This window comes from Neovison vison, chromosome 6 (assembly GCF_020171115.1).
Source record: "Neovison vison isolate M4711 chromosome 6, ASM_NN_V1, whole genome shotgun sequence".
Lineage (NCBI taxonomy): Eukaryota > Metazoa > Chordata > Mammalia > Carnivora > Mustelidae > Neogale > Neogale vison.
In genome coordinates, this window is record NC_058096.1 from 39,180,341 (window position 1) to 39,196,940 (window position 16,600).

Consider the following 16,600-nt stretch of genomic DNA (forward strand, 5'->3'; position numbering starts at 1 on the left):
AATTCTTTAACTCCCCACAAGAACACCTGAGGAGTATTCATTACACTGAGACAATGTATTTATTTACTGGCAGGATTTGTGCCTACCCTAAGGGCTGGAGCTGATATCCACACTCACATCTTGTCTTGAAGGGGAGGTACCGGTGGGTTTCTCTCCCCTTAGTCTGACTGCTGTATCAAAATATCACTTTTGAGTGGCATAAACAAGAGAAATTTATTTCTCATAGAGTTCTGGAGGCTGGAGTCAAAGATCAAGGTGACAGCTGATTCAGTTCCTGGTGAGAGTTGTCTTGCTGACTAGCAGATGGCCATCTTTTTGCTGTATTTTCAGAAGACAAGGCAAGAAAGAGAGAGAACAAGTGCCTTCTTATTAGTACCTTCTTATAATCCCATCATAGGATCAGACTCTTATGACCACATCTGAACCTAATTACAGACAAGCTCCAGAATGACAGGAGAAAGAGAAAGGAATACAACATTTAGTAACAAGACGATCTAATGAAAACCATATTTTGGGGGTATCTGTGTGGCTCAGTTGGTTAAGTATCTGCCTTCAGTTTACGTCATGATCCTGGGGTCCTGGGATTGAGCCCCATGTCAGGCTCCCTACTCAGTGAAGGGTCTGCTTTTCCCTCTCCATCTGCCCCAATTGTATGCTCTCTTTCTTTCTCAAATAAATAAATAAATAAAAATCTAAAACAAACAAATAAATATAACCGTATTTTCTCAGGATGAATAAAGATTTTAGATATAGAGATTTTATAAGTCCTTACCACATCAGAGAAAGAACATGTTCTGGCACCCAGTCCAAACACATTTTCATGCAATAGAATGTCTCTCTACTAGAAGCTCATTTTTTTTTAAAGTATCTACCATATATTAGGTGCCACATGAAATATTTCTACTACTAGATAAAAGTATATGTTTTTGCAGTCTTTTAACTCTATAAAAATATGATTTAATAAAAATTTCCCCTCCCAAATTTTCTTTAATGGAACACTGATAACAAGACTGTGGTAACAAATAGGAGATGGACCTCTGAGGTAATAACAGGAAGCATATGAGAGGTGTCTTTATTAAAATTTCTATAACACACTCATTGACAGATATTAATGTGTTTTTTAAATCAGGTGAGAATAACATAATATCCAATAACTCTTTGTTATAGTGATCCTCTCCCTCACTCCCCTCAAAAGTTTTTTTTTTTTTTTTCAACACCTCCTCTTATAACTGAAAAGGTCTCTAAAATGTCTCCCTTTTTTAATGGCAGAATACCAATTTCACGCTAAATGCATGAGAGCCCTCATTCCATGGGAGCACATATCTATTAATCTTTCTTTTTTTTTTTTCTTCTTGTTTTTTAAACAGTAGGTCCATTCTGCATTGGATTTTCTTTTAGAAGCTTTACAGTTTTATTTTGTAATTATATAAGCCTCAATTATATTTACAATTATACTTGCTATGCTATTTCTCTATCAGAGTTAGGAAGATCGCTAATGCAAGCAACTTTCTGGCCAAAGAAATGTACAAATGGAGAACAAAATTGTTTCTTGACATCATTTGCAACTGATTGTGCTGAGACCGAATATCTTTACATTTTCTTCTAGTGATTGTTTCTATGGTCCTGAATCATCATGCGTGTTTCATATTTGAGAAGATAGCCTGGGAAGGCTGGAGGAAGAAATTTTACAACAATGTTCTTGCTGCTACTTAACTTTCTGCCCTTTCTTTCTGTAAGAGAGCCCCAACACCATTTCCTCAGTTTTTTTCAGCTGAGAACTCCACTGTGAAGTGGTTGTGTAGCAGGACAGTTAGGGCTGTCATCCTAATGGATGAAATGGGATGTGGCTCTCCCTTAAGAGTAGATATACAATGCCCACACAATGGTAGTCAGTCATTTTCTTTAAAAGGCAAGACAGACAGAAACTCACTCTGAAGTCATAGTTATTTCAATTTAAAAAAAAAAAGTCTATGCTGCAATTTGGAATGTAAAGCAGAACTATTCAGGGAAGATTGCATAAAAATGGAGAAGGAAGAGAGGTCTGTTTGTGCCAAATTTGGACTTCTAAACTCTTAGTAGTCTACTGCTTATTGAGAGTTCTAAAATGCATTCCTTTCTGTGTGTTTTTTATTTATTTATTCAAGCATTCATTTTCATTGCCTCCAAGTGGATTAGGGAAAGAAACAGCATCGAACACTCAGAAATAAAAATGTCTCTAAGGAGACAACTAGGAAACCATCAGGGCAAAAATTCTCACCACCCAATCTTACCAATGCGCCTGAACTCACTCTCCAAATAACCACAATATTTGCTTTCTCAACTTTATTGAAGTTCTGAAACTCAGAGGTAGGCTGACTATGAATGTGTCCTGAAGCCCATTTTGTAAAAAGGAAAATTATATTGAGACATAGCCACCCCCATTGTTTATATGCTGTCTGTCAGTCTGCTTTCATGAAACAGTAGCAGAGTTGAAGTGTTGAGTAGTTGTGATAGAGATAAAAAGCCTACAAAGCCAAAAATTTAAAAAAAAAAAACTCTTTATCCTTTTACTAAAAAAGTTTTCTAGCTCCTTTTAGATCATTGATTATCACATTTTAACATAATTCCACAAATAACATTATTTAGACAAATTTGGTTTTAAAAACTATGTAGCATGAAATACAAAAAAGTCTTCATATTTTGAAGGCAGAGATCCTGGCAGGGGGAGGCATTTAATCTGTAGAATTTATTGAACAAGACAGAAAAATATAAGCATTCTGTAAACTGTGTAAAATAGGAAAGCATATGTTATTTTATGGTTAGAGCTCTTCTGTCATCAGAAATCTTATGGATATACATCAGTGACTGATGGCTGTACATATTATACCAAAAATAAATAAAAGCAATCTGAACTCAGCAATAACCTGATTATACCAGGATCTCACAAAGTTGTTTATTTTAGAACTCAGTAACTAAACCTAGTAAGTAAATGGAGGAGTAACTGACAGTTCACTTAAAAATCAAGCAACATAAAATTATTAAAATTTATCTATAGTTGTAAATTAAAGTCACATATTAACACTACACCCATAGTAAAACATGTATAAGTAGGAGGAAATTTAAAAAAAAAGACAGAACATTTGAATCAAATCTTACAACAGCAAAAAGGCAAACAACTCTGGGCGAACACAACTTGTCTAATACTATATGACTTGCCCTTAAGCCTTGCCAACCCTAGACTGTGCACTAGAAATCCCTCAGGTACTACTTTCTCCTTCATCACACAATTGTAATACAGTATGTTAGCAGAAGGCCAAGATCGTAAACTAAAAGGAATATGTGAACTTATCTTCACCTCAATACTCTAAAAACCATAAGACAAATAGTTTTCCATTCTCTTCTTGAAGATTTCATTTTTCTTAACCATGTGACATTGTGTCAACTCCTTAACCACCCTGCATCAATTCAATATCCATCCAATAGAGAAAATTACAGTACTAACTCAAGAGGTTGTTGTATTAAGTAAGAGAATATAGGCAAGGTGTTTATAAACTCTCTTCCCTCAAGTTCAACAAAGGTACTTCCAAATGTGCTTAAATTAATTTTGTGATAGACATACGAGTATTGTGATGCACTTTTTTCCTGTCGACCATTCCATTCAGATGTTCAATGCATACATTAGTATCTTATTGCTTCTGTAACAAATTACAACAAACGTAGTTAAAACTTAGTTGCTTAAAACAACACAAATTTATTTTCTTACAGTGTTGGACATCAGAAGTCCTAAATCACAGTGTCAGTAGGGTCATTTCTTCCATTTCCTTCTGTAGGTACTAGGTAAGAATTGGTTTCCTTGCCTTTTCCAGCTTTTCCAGCCCATCTCCTTTGCTTTGTTCACAGTCCCTTCCCTTCCCTTCCCTTCCCTTCAAAGTATATCAATCCAAACTCTGCTTCTATGTTCACAATTCTCTTTGATGCCTTTGTCTCCTTCTTACAAGAATCCTGGTGATTGTATTGGGTTCACACATATGATCCAGGATATTCTCGTGATTCTATCTTAATAATATGTGAAAATTCAATTTTGCCAGGTGGGCTTACTGTAATGGTAATTTCATGTATCAACTTCATTGAGCCACTAGGTACCCAAATATGGTATTTGTCATTTTTCTGGATGTTTCTGTGAGGATGGTTCTGAAGGAAAGTATCATCTTATTCAAAGATGACAGACTGGGTAGACTGGGTAGACTGGGTAAGGCAGATTGTCCTCCTAGTGTGGGTGGGCATCAACCAGTCAGTTGAAGGACTGGGTAAAAATGCTGACCCTCCCCTGAGTAAGGGAGAGTCCCTCCTGCTTGATTGTTTTCAAATTGGAATATCAACTATTTTTCTTGCCTTTAGACTTGAACTGAAACTTCGGTTCTTTCTGGTTCTTGAGACACCCAACCTTTGAACTGGAGTTGTACTCTCAGTTCCTCCATTTCTCAGGCCTTCAGCTCGGACAGCAGCTGAACCTTTGGCTCTGCTGGGTTTTCAGCTTGTCAGTGCCCTTTAAACATCTTAGAATTTGTCAGCCACCATAGATGCATGAGCCTATTCCTTATCATCAATATCACTTTCTGTCTCTCAGAGACAACACACACACATACACGCAGTATTGGTTCAGTTTCTCCAGAGAATTCTGAATACATAGAGAATAAGTATGGCTATCATTGGGAAGCCATTTTCTCTCTGGTGTTAAGACACGTCAGTGGTTATTTCTCATGTTCTAGCTCCTGCAGGACTTTCACTACCCATCTCTAGAGGACTGCTGCAGAAAACTGTTTCATTCTGCCTCAACCTTAGGAGATCAGTAACTTAGCCCATCACCCACCTCACACGTGTGAGAACTCTTGTGGCCCACAGTAAGTGAATATACCATTTCTGTTATGTTTCTGGGATCCTTATTCTCGTTACCACTGTTTATCTTTCCCTCATCTCTTCCTTGAGTGAAGCAGTGAATCCTCTCTAATCTAACCTCTTTCAAATTGTTTAGTACTTAATGTTATCTATCCCCTTCTTTCTATTCTTGTCATCATCTTTGACCCAGCTTCCAACACCTGCTATTAGCTTACTGTAACAACCCCTCATATGGTTGGTTTCTTTTATTATTTTTCCCTCTCCATTCTAGTCTCCACAGCATAGTTACAGCAATCTTAAGACAGCACAAATATAATTTTATTGCAACAATACAAATGTAATTCCATCCCCTAAGGCTTGTAATCTTTCAGTGGTTGCTTGAAACTTCAATAAAATGTTTGAACTCTTTGGCTTGGCACATGGGGTCCTTTGGAATCAGTCTCCCGCCACCTCTTGAGTGTCATGCTCCTGTAATTCTTGCTCACCCATAACCCATGCCTCCCTCATTCTATCCACACTGAGTTGTTCATAGTTCTTTCAGTGAAGCATGTCATCTCTTTTTTCAGGTTTCAGGCTGCTCTCTTTATCTGTAATATACTTCTTATACCACACCTTTATCTGGCTGACTAAGACCTAACTCAGACCCCTCTTCCTTGGGGAAGCCATTCCAGACTTTTCTAGGCTTTACTAGTTATCTCTTTGTACTCCCCTAATGTCCCCAATCCATAAGTATATCTTAATATTGTCTTTTCTTAGGAGACCTTTAAGTCACACACACACAAAAAAAACCCTGACACAAATTAACTTAGATAATGAAGAAATATATTATTTCACATTAAAGCCCCCACAAAATATTCTATTATCAAGTCTCTGGTTCTCTCTCGGCAAATAAATGGGTTTTTGCATGCTTCCTTGTGTTGGCTTTATTCTCTGTATGACTGCCCAATAAATCCAAGATAATTGCAAGATAATGTAGCAAAATGTCTCCTTATTCAAATCTGAAGGATGAAAGAGAAAACCTTGCCCCCATTATTCTGATTAGACCAAGTGGACCAATGGCAGTTGCTGAAGAAAACTATAACCTTATTCCTGAATCAGGAAGGCATAAGGTTACTACCCTCAGTTTAGGGTTAAGTCAATGGTGAGACCACTGACATTTCAGACACGATAATTCTTTACTTTGTGCATTGTAGAGTATTAACAACATCCTTGGATTCCAGGGACAGCATGTATCTCCCAAGCTCTAACAATGAACAATGTTTTAAACATTGCCTAATATTTCCTGATCAGCAATACCACTCAGTTGGGAGTGTTGGGAGTGGTTATTAGCTTAGACTAATTGGTTATTAGCTTAGACTAATAAAGACATACTTTGGGTCCCTAGTCGTAGAGAGGATGTTCAATTTAAAAGAAGGGAAGGATGAATGTTCAGTAAATAACCTATAGTACCCACCAGCTTTATTGTAATTATTTTTTGTCTTTATCCCCTACTAGAAAGGACATTTCTAGAAGTTTTATTTCTTGCTTCTCATATCTCTATTACCTGGCATATACTGTGTTCTTAATACATTTTTTGAATTGACATATGAATTATGCATTGGAAAAGGGATTTCTTTAGCGCTTTTTCACCTCTACTCAACAAGCATTATAACATTGATTCTACAAGTATCTATGCTTTCAATGACAGAATGCTTTCAGGTTTATAACCAAAGATATTGAAAACATGTCTTCCAACTATGGGGATAAAGACAGAGCAATGAAGTAGAAGTGAGGGGTGAAGGAGAGGTGAAGTTACTATTTTTAAGCATGGAAAAAGTTGTTGCCTAAGTAAAGAAAAGAAGTGCAATTACCATGATGGATGACTAAATAAGAGAAGATATCTGCCCAGACCAGTCACTTGCAAATTTCTCTGATTTAGGAAGCAAAAGTTGAAATTGTGGCTTGTGACACAATATGCCACTACTGATTTTTCCTACAGAACAAGCCATTCTAAAATCACTTGTCCCAGATCAAACCTTGCCTGTATTTGGACACATTGGAATACATGAGTGGTTTCTTCATTTCAATTTGTAACTTAATGTAGATCTAGCCAATAAACTATGAATTGCCTTTTCACTGGAGATTCACACAGATTTTTCTCTACACTTGCTTGGTTTTTCTAGTAACAGGGCAATGAGTTTCCAGTCTCAGTTTTTGAATTCAATTAAAAGGTTAGCACATGACAAAATTAATTTTATCAATATTTACTTTTATGCTATGAATATTAGCTTTGTGGAAATTTTCAGAAAAATTGAAATTCATTATATTTTCAAAAAAGAATTTCATGTAAATGAAAGCAATGTTAAGGCTGTACATCATATTTTAATTTATTCTAATTATTGAATTTTGTAGGATTTCATAAAATAATGTAATTTCAATATTTTTGGCCAAGTTTCTGTCTTAAAACCTAAAGACATGTTGGCTTTCTTTCTGGGTAGCTCTCTGGATCATTGTTTAGGTGCCAAGCAATTTGTCACAGCTCGAGTTCCTGCTTTCATTTAATAACTGAAACCTAAATGTTATGATCAAAAACCACTGGTCTGTTGCGCAGTGATCCATGTGAGAACAGTGAACTTATGTCTCTGTAAATTTGTTAGTCATCTATGAGGAAAAGCAATGCTGACCTCGTAATGTCAAATCCCATTTAGAGTTGGTGAATAGGCTGGATGAGGTACTTGATGCCTTTTGAGTTGTATTAAGAAATACACTTCAGTGTAGGAGGATAAAAGCCTGGGTAAATTAATGGGGAGATTGTAGCCTATCCAAATAATTTATAGTTGAATCCAATCTTCCAAAAGAAAAATATGCAGTTAATAAAGGTTCTGACTTGAGTAAACAGCTTCAGGCAACACATGCTATTTGGTAAATACCTGAAGTACTAACTGTGACCTTCCACCTTCATGGTTTCCTACTTGTAACCTTTTCTAAAAACTTATTAGTAAGAAACTGCTTATGGCCTCTGTCATAAGCAGCAATCCCACACTCACTGAAAGAACACAAACTAGATTTTAAGATTGTTTTATGTGTCTGTGTCGAAGAACAATGTTACATAGCACTTTTTAGTCTTTTTTTTTTTGAAGCTATACTTTTCAAGTCAAAATCAGCATTTTTATGTAAAACAAATTGTAAGACATCTTTATATTTTAATGTAATCAAATGATAAACAGGATTTGACTTGAATTTATTAACTATTTGCCAGGTTTGCACTTGTGATACATGTTAGTACATGACCGTGCCCTCTACCATGGGAATGAGGGTATTTCCCCCAAATTGCAACCACTATGTGTTTTAGAATAGGAATTTCAACAGAACAACATTCCTTGATTCTGACTATACTGCATAATCTGTGCTGTAGTTAATTAGAAAGAAACAGCATTATGTATAAATATTGTTTGATAGGGTTTCTATATTGAAAACCTGAACTGAAAATGTCTGTTTCCATTGCCTTAAGGCTCTCATAATTTCTCTGTTACATAAATGCAGCACCCTGTCCTTTGTTTCTTTTCCCTCCAAACCATCCTATACACTTACAATGATTAACCTTGTGATTTGTTAATCTATCTGTATTACTTTCTGTTTAACATCTTTCTGAGGTTTGGTAATGACTTCACTTTCTTTGGTTAATGTTCAAAGTGCTTATGATGATAAATAAGACCTTTTCTGATCTGAGTTCTACTTTCTGTTTCCCTTTTACCATCTGTAATCGTGGACAAACTGAACCACTTTTCTTTCCTCAAGTGTAACTTGCTTGCTTATCCCTCTGTGTTTGCTCTCATTGTTATGTTGGTCTAAATGGAACTCTCTTAACTCCTGTTCTTCTCTGAAAGTCAGATCAAGTGTCCTTCCAAATATTCTTTGTGGGCCTCTTAGATATACACTCTGTACACACACTTATTCTGATGTAAGGAACTGGAAGGATTGATTTTTTTGGGGGGGGGGTGGTTCTGTCTGACCCATTAGTCAGTGAGCCCCTTGAGGGCCCGGCCATAAAAGGCAAAGGCCAGATAAATGTCTGCTATGTGAGGGAAAGAACAAACCACAAGATGCTGGCTGTGTGCTTTCTACATGTGCTTTTCCTTTCTTGTCTATGATCTCTCTCTGGTTAGAGGAAAGCCACCACATAGCCTTGAGGAAAATTATTATAGCAGAAATGTTTATTTTAATGTTTATTTTTAACTGCAACAGAGACTCTTAAAAATGAAAGAAGAATGTTTTGAGGAAAGCCTGGCATAGTTTATACCAAAATATTTGACTGGAGAGAAGTGAGAGGAGGAGATAAGCCGTATTACCCTCAGAAGCTGGGAAGACTGTGTAGAAGTAATCAGGGTTGAAGTCAGAAGGTACACAGCAAGGGGAAAGGGATATGAACTTTTGGGAACTTGGAGCTAGGACTGAGAGCACATAGCTTGGAAGAGGTCAATGGGGGTCATTGGAGAGATAGGAGGCAGCCTTAACAGACTAGCAAATATTCCATTCCTGCTCCTCTCACTGCTGTTATCCTGTGCTCTTTGGGTCTATCTCAGCTGCCCAGCTTCAGCCCCTTGAACCAGAAGTCAGTGGTAAAATTGACAGGAACTCTCCTACCATCTTTCCCTGAGAAGGATAAAAATAGTAAAGCACACTTGTTTTATGCTAAACTGCAACACTTAGGAAAGCATAAATGAATGCCTCAACATGTGAGGTTGGTAGCATCTAATTTATATTTCATTATCTAAAAGGAGATCTTAGAATGAGTTTAAGCTTAACATTTGTCCTAGTGGGTGTTAGTTGGTTTCTCCGTGATTTTAAGATCTGGACATTAAAATTAAACTGAAAGATTGTCAATGTTTGCAATTTAAGCATGAAGGCCATTGAGAAGGGTGGGCACAGTCACTTTCATGGCTTAGGAAAATAGGCTCAATAAATGTGATAACAAGGTGAACATTGGAGCAGATGCATTTGTATCCTCTTTATCTCAAGCACAGAGCCAATGTGGAACTCTAATTCCTTGAGAAGATGATAAATGTTTTCTGCCAGTCTTTCCAACTGAACAAACTATGTTTGATTGGTATTAATCACTTCTGGCAGGCGATGCTCAAGCCTGCTCACTGCAATCTAGGTGAAAAGCTTGTCATCAGTATCGCATCATGAAATGAAAGAGTATGGGACAAAGAGAAGAAATATTTCCATTTACCTAGTCATCAGAGCAAGTGTCAAGTTAAATAAGACAGGAACTATTTATTTTCACGTGAATAGTTTAAAATGTGAACCTTTAATAAAATTATTTTTTCTTTCTTTTTTTAATTTAAAAAGAGAAATTAAGCCAAATAATAATCCAATGTGCATATCATAGGAGAACATCCCTTGTTCTCTCAAATTCTTCATAGCTTTAGAAAATTATCCTAAAATCAAGTTTTCCCACGAACAGACTACACATATATGAAGAACATGGAAACAACGAAGCCTCATTAAGGGCAGGGATAATCTGGAAAATACTCTTCCATAGAAGGGATATTTGTGTATCCCCCAAATTCATTTATTAACATCTATTCCTCAATGGAATGATATTAGGAGGTGGGATTTGATAAGCAATTAGGTCATGAGGGCTGAGATTTCAAGAATGAGATTAGTGTCCTAACAAAAGCTACCCCAATGAGCTTCCTTGCTTTTCTGCCCTGTGAAGTATAGAGATTTTCTTGGACTAACCTGGAAGCCAACTCCTACTAGATACCAGTTCTGCCAGAGCCTTAATCTTGGATTTCTGAGCCTTCAGAGCTATGAGAAAGAAAAATCTGTCTCTTACTAGATACCAGTTCTGCCAGTGCCTTAATCTTGGATTTCCGAGCCTTCAGAGCTATGAGAAAGAAAAATCTGTTTTATGAGTCACCCAGTCTGTGATACTCTCTTATAACAGCCCAAGCAGACTAGACGGTTAAGTAAGATTTAACAGTCTAAAAATGTATCTGAGTTCAAAAATATCTCCTTGTCATAATTTGATTTTTTTTTTCATTTTGCTGTGTCATATTCCCTATGAAAATCTGTCCATTGAAAATGTAAAACTCCCGGGGCTAGTGGGTGGAGATCTCACTCATTCATTTCTTAGAGTGATTCAATCTGATTGTCATACTCCTAATAGCTAGATAACAATAGCTAAATTGGAAGAATTAGTTTGCTTCCTGGAGCAAAACTTGGGCAGAAATTGTATCATTTTATTTGATAAATCAATTTACTTTTCTGCCTCCTGTCAGAGAACTCATATACATTATTCTTAAAGTTAATGATTACTTTAAATTATGGTCAAAGGTGACTTAAATACATCCATCAAAATTGATATTTTGAGGAAGGATAGAACATTTCTTAAAATAAAAACAGTTAATTGATATTTAATGGACATCACTACTATTTTAGCTATTAATTAATTGCATTAATTCATAAGTTGTACCTTGAAGTTGTCACTCACATTTGTAGGTTAACTCAAGGCAATGCTTTTGAAGCCAACTGTTTTGAACCGAATGAGGAACTTAGGCAACACATCTATGGGGCAGAAAAAACACTGTTTTGAGAACTATATAGTGAACTCAGCAGTTAAACTCAACCTACTCTGTGAAGATAGCACTGCAGTTATTTTTACAGTATTGACTGATTTTTACATACTAAGTGCAGGAAATTTTGAATGTTAATAATAAGAAAAACTTAAAAATCTAAAAAAAAACCCAATAGATTTCACTTTTAGTAGAAAATAATTTTTCAAAATACTTTTTATAAGATTTCAAGTATTGGTCACGGGATTTCCTTTTCTAATCTTGCCCCGGAAAATGCTTCTTTTTTCAGTCTCTTACTTCCAAACAATCACCATCACCGTAGTCTTAGGGCATACTTGTCCCAGCACTGAAGTATCAGCGGCCCATTTTTAACTTGTAAAACCAAGAGAAGAGATTCTTTGTTACCAAAATTCCAAATTTTTCAGGGACCTGTTCTTACATGTGAATTATTTTCTGTTATAAATAATTCACTTGATAGAGTATTATTTTTAAAAATGTATTCATTTGTATCTAAAGTCCAGATCTGAATTGATTTTGACAAGTATTTCTGAAAACTACAGGACAGTTCTGGCAGGTACTAGAGACATTGCTTCATGAAGATTTTAAATGCTGAGAGGCGCCTGGGTGGCTCAGTCAATTAAATGCGTGCCTTCGGCTGAGGTCACGATTCCAGGATCCTGGAATTGAGTCCTGCATCAGGCTCCTTGTTTAGTGAGAGCCTACTTCTCCCTTTTCCTCTCCTCTTCCCCCTTGTGTTCATGCCTTTCTCTCTCTCACTTGCTCCCTTGCTCTCTAAGTCAAATAAATAAAATCTTTAAAAAAGAGAGAGAGAAAGAGAAAAAGAGGGTGAATTTAAATGCTGTGAAGACATCTAGGTGTGTGAGCAGACTGACATATTAATACTATGATTAAGGATTTAGCCATACAAGAGAGCGCTGAGTCTGTGAAGGAGAATTTAACACACCCAAAAAACAATGAAGCAGAAATACAGTAGCAAGACTGAAGAAATCCCACAGTGTGTTTTCCAAACACTTAAACTGTTCCTCTAAAAATAAAAATATATATATATATTTTTAAAAAGTATAATATCGGGGTGCCTGGCTGGCTCAGTGGGTTAAGCCGCTGCCTTCGGCTCAGGTCATGATCTCAGGGTCCTGAGATCGAACTCCGCATCGGACTCTCTGCTCAGCAGGGAGCCTGCTTCCTCCTCTCTCTCTGCCTGCCTCTCTGTCTGCTTGTGATCTCTCTCTGTCAAATAAATAAATAAAATCTTTTAAAAAATTTTTTTAATAAATAAATAAATATAATATAATATCTGTGATTGAAAAAAAGAGCCTTAGCAAATTCATGAAGTTAAGGGGATACTTTTGTTGTTGTTGTTGTTTTTAAATCTATTTTGTTTTGCAACTAATAGAAATTAATAATAAAAATGCAAGCTTTATGAAATAATAAGTAATTATAGAGTATATTACAGGTTTCTTCCAGTATCCAAAAGTATAGAATTCCTATGAAACCTTTCATAAGTCAAAATGGCATAAAGCAAAGAGGCAATAACCATTAATTTATAAGAACAAATTTTTGAGCATTCCAGACCTCAAAAAAATAACCTCTCATAGGCTTTTCTATTACCTTAGGACACATCCAGCTAACAGAGGTACAAAATAAATTAAGATAAAGCACAATGTCCCCAGACACAGTTCAAAGCTACGGCAACTGAGATGCTAAGTGTAGTTCCCAAGGAAGGCTCTTGGTGGGGCCAGTCTTACTGTTCTAGCTCCTTCTCCCTGACACTTCACCTTCTCCATATCTTACAAACTACTTCCAATCAATATAAAAAATTGCAATCTAAAATGTCTCCCCATAATAGAATGTATCATTGTTTTCTTGGTTACCTAACATTTTTGATCACATGTGCTATCCCTGGGGAAATTTCCTCCTTTTGACTTCTGTCTGCCAAGGTGGAAGCAAGAAAAACCAGCACCGCAAATTTTTGTGCCTGGTACCTCCTCTATAATTAGGTAGACTTGTTTGAGAGTCTGATTTAAAAATAAGCAGACTGAGGAAGGAGGTTCCATACAGAATTGATTGTGTTAGAAGAGATATCAGAGGTACCTGGCAATGATTATAAGGTCAAGATCCTGGATCATTAAGGAGGGCATGTGATGTGATGAGCACTGGGTGTTATATACAACTGACAAATTACTGAACATTACATCTGAAACTAATGATGAATTATATGTTGGCTAATTGCATTTCAGTAAAAAAATAAAAATAAAAATAGAAAGATCCTGGAAAAGAAGCAGCAGTGGCTTTAAACTCTAGTTCCTGGCAATACTACTTGCTGCATATCATCACCATCGGCAGCGTCAGCAGAAGAGGAATGTTTTTTGGTCAAACTTGGCCATGATTATAGATAGCATCGTTACCAAAAGCTCACTTGGGAATCTGTTAATGGTTTTTGAGCTTTCTCAGCTCTTGAGCTACCCGAAATATCATTAATAAACACTTTTTCAGTTTAATCTGCCAGTCAGCTTTTGTAACTGCAATTAAAAACACATATTAAGGGGGCTCCTGGGTGGCTCAGTGGGTTAAGCCACTGCCTTCGGCTCGGGTCGTGATCTCAGTGTCCTGGGATCGAGTCCCACATTGGGCTCTCTGCTCAGCAGGGAGCCTGCTTCCCTCTCTTTCTCTCTCTGCCTGCCTCTCTGCCTACTTGTGATCTCTCTCTGTCAAATAAATAAATAAAATCTTTAAAAAAATACAAACAAAAAACACATATTAAGGGCTTCCTAAATATGAATCTTCTCTCCATCCCTGCTAATGAGGGATCGTTATTCCTCCTATCATCTCCTGATTGGTCTCCTTTCAATGATATCCCTCTTCTTTGATTTTTCATCTCAATTTTCTTTTTTTTCTTTTTTCTTAATATTTTATTTATTTATTTGAGAGAGAGAGAGAGTGTGAGAGGGGAGAGGTCAGAGGGAGAAGCAGAATCCCTGCAGAGCAGGGAGCCTGATGTGGGTCTCCATCCCAGGACTCCAGGATCATGACCTGAGCTGAAGGCAGTTGCTTAACCAACTGAGCCACTCAGATGCCCTTAGTTAATTTTCTAAATATAAACCTTATCACATTTATGCTTTTGCTTTAATACATACTATCATAATAGTTTGACTATCTTTACTCCTTTTACTCACTTCACCAAAATAATAATCTTTTTTTCATTTCTTGTATTTGTTGTCAAAGTCAATTTGGAACAAGTAGTTGGCATTTTGGTTGAAAAGGTATGACTGTAATAGATAAGTAATGATGAAAAATACAATAATTGAGGCTTATTTTGTACATGTTGCATTTGTTATTAAAATAAAAATGTGTAGCTGAGGAAGAATCCTGGAGAAAATAGGCTGGCATGATAAAGGGCTCAGCCCTTCATCTTCTAGATATTATACCTGACCTTGTCTTTGTCACATAGTTTATTGGAATGACAGATGCCAACAAAGTAAAGATGATGGGAGACTGATCATAAAAAAATCAGAGTGCTCATTTATTAATTTAAATGATAAATACAAGTGCTAAGTGAAAGAAATATTTGCAGCTTGCATATCAGCACATTCTCTCCCTGTAGGCAACCTTCGTGGCAAGCAAACTGACAGAAGGTTGCTGGCTGAACTTCAAATCAGAGCAAGAACTCCCATCCTCATAATTCAAAGATTTCCTGGTCCCAGACTCTGATGACCACATATACTCTGACAGATTGTCATAAAATTAGATAATTGATTTCTCTCAAAGAACACTGTTTTCCCAGATGGTACTTTGAGGGGCCCAGTCAGTGTTGGCTCCTTGGAATTGGTATTTCTTCTTGTTCATTTCTATCTCTTTAAGACGATGTCCGGCTATCTCACGTAGCATCTACAATATGTTGATTTTAGTGTTTAATTCTCAAATGACACTTTAACCTACTTCTCAGTTTTGTTCTTGTTGCCACCTATGCTAAAGGTACATCAGCAGGTTTATATTTAGTGTTGTAATAATTACATTTGTAATACGGTATATATCACTGTAAGTTTCTTTCTATGGTTATTCTTTACTTTTTCTTTACATTAATATAGTTATGTAGTCTACTAGAAGTTCGTTAGTAAAGTTAGAAGATAAACATAATATACCTATTTTTCAAAAAATCAAGCGTTTTCTAAAATCTATTTTTTAAAATTTCTTCCACTAATTTCTAGTGCTAACCAAATAATTCTGGAATTCCTTTCTTTAAGAGAGGTGAAATTTAAGAGAAAAAAAGTTTGAGGAAGATCATTTGCCATATATTACCTAATTAAATCATCATGAACATTTTTAGCAGTAGACTATATCCTCCTTTATAGATGAGATTGCTGACATTATGTAATTGGCCCATACCACTTAGTTTATACCTTTGTGCTTTTGGTTATTCAGTAATTCTTGAATCTACAATTTAAAATTTTCTAATTTTTTATTTCATCATTTGAAAGTACATACCTTATTTCACAGGCCCAAATGTTTCTTCTTCTTGATTTTATTTCCCACAAAGATATACCTTTATTATTAATTCCTGGCTCTGTCCCATGTATCCTCTTGGTTTTTACTCCTATAATATTCACAATTTCGGCACAGGCTTTCACTAATTTATTACATCTTTTTTTTTTCCAGCCAATCATTGCTAATTCTTAAAACATAAAGTCATCATCTCTTGTATGCTAATTTCATTCGTGTTATCTATCTAGGTGAATGTTGTAGGTTTCTGTTGACTTGCTTTCTCATTTGCTATTTGTTCATTTTCTTATTATTTAAAAAAAGTATTTTCATTCCAGAAAATTTGGAAGGTACAGAGAACTTCAAAAAAGAGGAAAAATTGTGCATAATTCTGCTGTATGGCTAAAACAACAAATGAAAAGGACTGCATAACACCTTTCTAACCGGATGTCACACTGCTTCTATCATGTGCATCTCTGTTCTTCAATAAAAGGTTTCCTTTAATTTTCCCTTCAAAAAATGCAGACTTGGTCTAAAAGGACAGTTTGTAAACAGACAATATATCCTCATATGCACCTAAATTTTCTTGCCGTAATTTTACTCAAAAGAAAGAAAGCACACATTCACGTCTAGTCCTCTATGTTCTATTCCAGCAGGATGGCCATATC